The sequence below is a fragment of the Brachycentrus maculatus genome, unplaced genomic scaffold (genome assembly GCF_059751285.1).
Source record: "Brachycentrus maculatus isolate JH-2025_06_01 unplaced genomic scaffold, ASM5975128v1 h1tg000244l, whole genome shotgun sequence".
NCBI classification, from domain to species: domain Eukaryota; kingdom Metazoa; phylum Arthropoda; class Insecta; order Trichoptera; family Brachycentridae; genus Brachycentrus; species Brachycentrus maculatus.
In genome coordinates this window covers 1,708,651-1,715,686 of record NW_028280995.1, presented here as the reverse complement: position 1 = coordinate 1,715,686, position 7,036 = coordinate 1,708,651, and the positions used below count along the sequence as shown (strand labels likewise).

Below are 7,036 nucleotides of genomic sequence, written 5' to 3'. Positions count from 1 at the left end.
TAACTGTCACTTTTGTTGAATTGCAGTGAATATTTTAAACAAACTGTTATGTTAGCATACTCACCCAGATTTTAGTCTACTGGTTTCGAGACGTACCCGTTTCTTTATCGTAAAAATTACTACACTAATTTAGTGTTATCTAGCTTCTGATCCATTGTTTGGTTTCCATTCCTTAAAATTTGGCCAAAAAAAAGGCTGACCCAATTAACAAGTAGTACCAAAAATGAATTTTAAAAGAAACAATTTTTCAAGGATGCTATGCCTTGGATAAGTTTACTGCTTACCCCATACTCAGATAACACCTTCCATAGCTTCGTTCTATCAACTCGGTCATACAAATACCAAATACTTCAAAGTGGTCAGGTTAGGAGTCGTAACAATCGGCGGGTATGTATGAGGAGATGCATGAACGTGGAAGAGGCGAAGATGTTTGCAAGGACAGAGTGGTGTGGCGCTCTATTCTCTCTGCCTACCCCTGCGGGGAAGCGGCGTGATGGTTAGTTAGTTAGTTAGTTAGTTACAATTTTTCAATGTTTGGTTTAGATGGTGATATATTTCCAAAAATTCAAGATTTCAAATTGACAAGAACTTGAAAAAATTTACGTCAGTCAAAATTGTAAGAATCGTCATTTGTTCAAATATTTTGTTTCCGAGTACCTACCTAGATTTATTTAATGAAGATCGAATAATTTATTATTTATTTTCCTACATTTCAGTTACTACTACTACTACTATCATCACGCCGTTTCTCCGCAGGGGTAGGCAGAGAGGATGGAACGCCACACTTCTGTCCTGACATACACTCCTCGCCTCCTTCACATCCATACATCTAGACATACATGCCCTCCGATTACGCAGACTAAATTACATTTCAGTTAATTATTTTAATTGTTTTTTTTTCTCCTCTCACTATCTCCTCTTATATCTGTTTTATAATAATTATTACAATGTATTTTGTTTGTAAGGCTTGTACCTTTTATTGCTTTATATTTTACATTTTGCCCTGTGTTTTCTTATTTGTAACTTATTTATTATTTGTTTTTTAGTCTTGTCAACCTTAATCCAATGTCCCAAAATGAGTTATGGAAATCATCGGTAATATAATAAATATGACTTATGTATGTAACATGAACAAATAAATAAAACAATTTAATATAAAATATGAAATAAAATAAAAAGTACCTACCCACGGTTGTTTGCGCGCCATTTTTCTGCGAAAGTTTGAATGGTTCTCTTTTAAAATTTCTCTTTTCTGCTATTTCCCGGTTACTGGCTATTGAATTTCCGAGACGGGGTGGCGCGACCCCCCCTCGCCGCCCGCTCGGCAAGTACTCGCCGAGCGGCGAGGTTCTTCAGTTCGCGCCTGAAAGTGCTCGAGTGCGGGCGTCGCTACAGCCGCTCGAACCTCTGAATGTCAAAGGTTTTCTTTTTGACATGAGCGGAACACTTCAAAAATCCGGATTAATTTAACAGATAAAACATAAAAGAAAAATATCAAGAATTGTGCGTTGTATTTTGGAGGTGAAATATTTTGATGGGGAATTGATGCGAGTTTTCGAAAAAATTGTCAGTGCAATATTTGAAGGTAAGATTTTTTTTTGTAATATTTTGTATCTGCACAAATTAGTGACTTCATAATCTATTTTATTTTATTATTTATTGAAATATTCAACCTTCGACAGGAAATTTCTTACTCAAAGCTCATTCATTAAAATTTCAGCGGGAAAATCTTTTGTCTTTGATCGAAATTTGTATGTGTCAAAATTTTGCACAATCATTGTGCTTCTTGTTATTTTTAAATAAAACAAATGTTTTTATTAAAAGATATATAAATTTAAAATATATATTAAAATATATATATATATATATATATATAATGCTTAAATTAAATTTTATTATTACATTATCTAAAATATTCATTAAAATTACTAATTCATGTTTGTATATTTATTTAAATTAAATATATATTTTTGTACTTACCGATATTTGAAGTTATTTGAAAACATCTTTTAACGTTATGACCACATTTTATTTCACAAATATGTATTTACTTTGCGTAACAAAGAAAAACAAAGAAAACTTGTCACGATAGAAGATTTCAGGAATAATACAATGCAATTTAAAATTTAAACATAATAATAAATATGTTTGATAAAATTATACACAATAATTACACTATTAATAATTACAACGAAAAAATACTGTTTACTTATAATAAACGTGAATTAAATATTGTTGTTCCCGTTTCGTGGTTACGAATATAAAGTTGTGAATTATAACCAGAATATTATTTTCTGAAATTTAGACACACACTTACAAGTAGGTAATACAGTTTTTTAGTTTTAATTTTTTTTACAGTTTAATTTGAAATGTTTTCTTAAGATTCAGTACATTTAAGTTCATGATTTTAAACATGTACTAACTATGACTATTTTAAGTACAAATTGCAATAATATCGAATTTGTTATCATTGCAATGGAATTCTACTGAGAAATGTCAATAACAATATAATAATAAATAATTAAAATACAATAATAAATATATTTTAAAGCACTTACTGCAATTTTTTACTACCTACCAATTTTTGCATGTTTTGATTTTAAAGAAGAATACAAAATTTTATTATTTATTTTAATAGTACATAACAATATTTTATCCTAAATGTAAATGTATATCCTTAGTATAAAAAACACATTTTATTAATTAGTTTCAATGAAAAATGATTAATTAGCTTCAATAAAATTTTTCTGTTTTGTAAACCATTTTGGTAGTGTTTTTTTAAAATAATCCTTTATGCATCTAAGTATGTAAATATTATAAAACTATAAATGTTCTTTGTTCAAAATCTTAAATTCAGAATTTAAGATTCTAATTTTTTTTACAACATTGCATTGGAATACGCGTATTTTATTATCTATGTATTTAAATAAAAATTTAAACGCTTGTTTAGAAAAGTATATTTTTGACCGCAATGAGAGCGCCATCAATTGAACGTTACAGCAATACAACCAATACTAAACATCGCTCACTGTCCACCAGACAGCGTGCTTCTTGATAGCTGCCATCAGCATTTGCAATGTTTTCGATTTCATTGTTGATTTATAGATTTATTACTTTACAAGCATTGTGAAATTATTCAGACGAAGAAATGTGTTTTATAATTTATTTCTTTTCCATTTAACCAAACTAAGCTACACGGGTGTCCAAACTCAAAATGCAGTAAGGGACATTTTTTTGTAGTACTTTTTTTTTACATTTTTGGACTAAGTAGATTCTATTTAGTCCAAAAATGCAAAAAAACGTACCTACTACAAAATAAATGTCCCTTACTGTATTTTAAGTTTGGACAGCCGTACAGCAACGCGTGGCCGGTTACAGTTAGGTATTATTAATAAAATAATAGACGTAACTTTATGATTAGGGAGTCGAACCTACAACTTTAGAATCTTAGACTACAACATCACACAGTTAAATTTATTTATTTTTATTATTTTGATGGTCTTTTTATCATAACATTTTGTGACGGTCATTTCGCTCTCTCCTTTCAACAACGTCATATATCAAAAATCGACAATTTTCGGTTGTGCATGTTTTCGGAATGCCCAAAAAATGTACTATATCCCAGCAAAAGCGGCATATTTTTAACTTAATATTTACCCGCTACAGGGTAGAAAGTGTTGTTTTTGCATTTTGAAGAAAAGGTATTGTTTAATAATTATTTAATAATTACAGGTTTTACCTAAAAAGATCTGTTGCGCAGTAAAAAGTTTTATAAGGGGCTTGATATTTATTTTGAATACATTTTATTTTATTTTTAAACTTTAAAAACGTTCTCCGGAAAAATCAAGTTTTTTGATATATGACGTTGTTGAAAGGAGTGAGCGATTTGTCTATCACGTAATCGGCCATCTGATAACGATCAATTTTGCATTTTAAGTAGGAACCTTGATTTTGGTTTTGTGCGCTGTGATTTTTGGGTTGTATTTGTTTATATACACTATTTGTCAAAATCATTAACGCTGCAAATGGTGGCTGTCAAACTTGACCATTGACATTCAAATCCAGCATCCTTTATTTTGTATTCTGCGGGCAATGTTTTCATTGTCAAAAGCTAACATGCGTAACTATTATAGATTACCTTATCACATAAATTAGAGAGGTTACCAACATTACTTTTTGTTTTGTTAAATTACGTCGCAAATCGCGTTGATTTTTTAATATATGTATTTGACTTCTCAATATCTAACCTTTATCCGCATCCAATGGTGCATAGGGCACTGCATCGTAGCGTTGCAGTGTAATCTTGATCGTTAATTGCATCAAGGCAAGGTGATCAGCCCTGCGCTTCTTGTACCAGTCCATGGCTAAAAAAACTAAAAAAACTTATATCTTAATTTGATTTATAATGCATACTCATCCATATATTCTTTTTTAAACATATAGGTTTAAACTAATAAAGCCCTAGAGAGGTATCAAATAGAGAACTTCTGTTTAAAAAAAAAACTCGATCATCGGCTCGAGGTCCGAACAACGTTGACCCAGAGGGCCAACATGGATAGTTAATGACAAATTAAAAAAAAAACAATCGTAATGTGGTTCTTTTGTTGTTTATTTTCAAATACATCTAATGTGAATTCCTGTTTTCGCAAAATGTAATTATTTTGATTGTTCCCAAAACATTATTTAACGAACATAATGCATTGTTGTTATTAAAGTATTGTTCAAACATAATGTAGTGATGTTTGACTGTATCGCTATGTAACTGTGTAACTGGGTAAATTTCGGACATATTTCTATACACTGCAGTCAAAACAGCCCTCAAATAGTATGTAATATTGGTGAGAGAGATAAGGAGCATTGAAGAGGGTGAAGAATGTAAAGGGTCCGCCATCTAAAGTTTTTTTTTTCAACTAGTGCTTATTTCGTGAATGGTAACACTTAGCTCATGTCTGATTTGACAGATAATTAGTTTTATCCTTCCGCTGAGCGAATATGGTTGTGTATACGCTTGAACAACGCTGGGAAATATTGCGACATTACTTTGAAAATCATGGTAATGTTGCAGAATGTGTGCGAAAATTGCGTACGGTTTTTGGAAGAAGAGAAGCACCGTCAGCTCCGTATGTTCGTTATCTTGTGAAAAAAGTGAAAGAAACTGGCATCCTCATCGATAAACCAAAGCGTGAAAAGCCAAAAACAGTGCGTACACCCGAGAATATCGATGTTGTGGCAGAAAGTGTGCGTGAAGCGCCATCAACATCAATTCACCGTCGTTCTCAACAATTGAACATTTCGGAGACATCATTGAGACGAATTTTGCATAAAGACCTTGGTATGACGCCATACAAAGTCCAATTGGTTCAGGAGTTGAAGCCAACTGACCATCCAATGCGTTTTCGCTTCGCTGAGTGGGCCTGCGATCGACTTACAGAAGATGCCGATTTTGCCAAAAAAATCATCTTTTCGGATGAAGCTCATTTTGATCTTGGCGGGTATGTAAACAAGCAAAATTGTCGTATTTGGGGCACAGAAAACCCGCACGCATACATTGAAAAGCCGGTACACCCAAAACGAGTCACTCTTTGGTGCGGATTTTGGTCCAGAGGCATAATTGGGCCATTTTTCTTTGAAAATGAGCAAGGAGTGGCCGTTACAGTCAATGGCGATCGTTATCGGGCCATGTTGAACGGATTTTTGTTCACAAAAATTGAAGAGGAGGATATTGGCAACATTTGGTTTCAACAGGACGGCGCTACGTGCCACACAGCCGAAGCTACACTCGATGTTTTGCGCCCTTTTTTCAAAAAAAAAAAGTTATTTGGCGGACCCTATATATGTATTGTTGGATTGTGAAAGGGATGATCGATGTATTTTTAATATTGCCAAGGAACCACCCTTGTCGACTACTTGGAAGATAATGAAATGTTGACAAGATCTCATTACTGAATATTGAATTGAAAGATTGAAAAAAAATGCAAATATTTTCGTCCAAAAAATGCCGAAATTACAAATTGGCAGATCTTATAGTTACATTTTATGAATTAGTCTTCGAATTGATTCCTTATTTACTCCCATTTCCAGACTTAACTCTGTGTGATTTTATAATTAAAATGTAACTTTGTTTTAAAATCACTATAAATATTTTATTATAACTTAATTATAATGTCTACCGGTTTCGAAGCTAACCGCTTCTTTATCAAGACTGATTAATACTAAAACACTATCTACTTAAACAATTCAAAATATTCTGACGGTTAGGGAAAGAAATTTGGGTAGATCTCAAGTGGCTTTATTATTTTTTTGTGTTATAAATATAAATTATACTTATTATTCGAATTATTAGTTGTAATATTTACCGATATAATTGTACCGACTATTTCCTTTTTTCAGCAGTCGACTTTTCAGATAATGAAATATTATATTACTATAATTGTTTTTAAATTTGTCAGACTCGTAATCAACCAACGGTTTATTGAATTACAATACAATTATTGGAGTTTAATAGCCATTGAGTTATTTTGATTACTCGAAAGGTTTCATAAAGTTGAAAAGTACTAAAATGTGCAATGATTTACGACATTTTGAGTGTGTCCAAATCCTTGTTCACAAATCTGGCGTTTCTCCACTTCTTGATGGGTTTGTATGATTATTTTTTTAAAAGTCTAAACAAATAACCTGGTCTCAACTTTGTAGAATTACCTGGTTTCGACTTTGATATATGAAGTTTAAAGGTATGAAGTTAAAAGTTGGAACGTTTTTTATTTAAATTATCCAATAGGAATAAAATCATTAAAAATCGTTAAGTCAGTTCTGAAAATAGTGAGCATAAAACCTAAAAAAATATTCATACTAAATTATCGCAAAGCGGAGGGGCTGATCACCTTTCCTTCGTGTGTTAACGATCAAGATAACACTGTGTTTATATGATGCAGTGCCCTAAGCACCATAAGGATGCGGATAAGGGTTTGAAGATTAAGAAATTATCGTTGGTAATATAGACATGGCTTTCCAAGTACTTCTCTAAACACGCCATACG

The 7,036-nt window shown here is 31.9% G+C and overlaps 1 protein-coding gene across 2 annotated transcripts in view; it reads left to right on the top strand.

Moving 5' to 3' along the window:
* Window positions 1-1,354: 1,354 nt before the first annotated feature.
* LOC148306300 (carboxypeptidase D-like) overlaps window positions 1,355-7,036 on the top strand; it is a 40,016-nt gene continuing 34,334 nt past the window's right edge. For both annotated transcript variants that reach the window (XM_088265221.1, XM_088265222.1), the window contains exon 1: window positions 1,355-1,585. The gene's annotated coding sequence lies outside the window, so the exon portion shown is untranslated. The remainder of the gene's footprint in view (window positions 1,586-7,036) is intronic.